Genomic DNA, 701 nt, shown 5'->3' on the forward strand with positions numbered 1-701 from the left:
CCAGTGCATCCGCGGCTCTCCGCTGCGCCCGCTCGTCGTCTGGCGGAGCCGGGCTCCGAAAATAATAAGAAACACGGAGAAATCTCCCGTACACCGGTTTTTCTCCAACACCCGCTTTATGAATTGGTGCTGCACGTTCGCAATCGCCGTGGAGAACAACGCGCGGATGGACTTCGTTGGCTCCTACTGCTATCTTTTTCAGAGAGAAAAGGTGTATGCATACAGAAAGGGAGTTATCTTACAGAAATCTAATACGCAGCCCTGCGTGAAGCGCGCACGAACACCCTGAACTAAGTCGTTGACAGCGCAGAAAAAGGACCGACGAGCAACAAACTCGACGCTGCTCCCGGCCGTGCAACGGGTCTCGTCGCACCCCGGGCTTACCAAGGGCTCTCCTCACGGCCGGTCTGGCCCCCGTTTCCTCCGCGGCACCTCTCTTTGGAGGCCCCCCATCAGGTGCTCGTTTTCTGTCGTGCCGCCTAGGACAGATGATAGCTCTAATGTCGTACCTCTGATGGTCACGGACGGGGAGATCCGCGCAGAGCGCAGGAGAGGGAGTCCCGGCGGGCTCCGCGCTGGATGCGGCTCCGGGACGAGCTCTCCGCGGGGCGCGGACGCGCGCTCCTCCCCGCCGGCGCCCGCGGGGCCGCGTCGACGCGTGGCCTTGGACACTCGCCGCTCCAGCACTCGGCCGGTGACGG

The sequence above is a fragment of the Aptenodytes forsteri genome, unplaced genomic scaffold (genome assembly GCF_000699145.1).
Source record: "Aptenodytes forsteri isolate BGI_AS27 unplaced genomic scaffold, ASM69914v1 Scaffold104, whole genome shotgun sequence".
Taxonomy (NCBI): Eukaryota; Metazoa; Chordata; class Aves; order Sphenisciformes; family Spheniscidae; genus Aptenodytes; species Aptenodytes forsteri.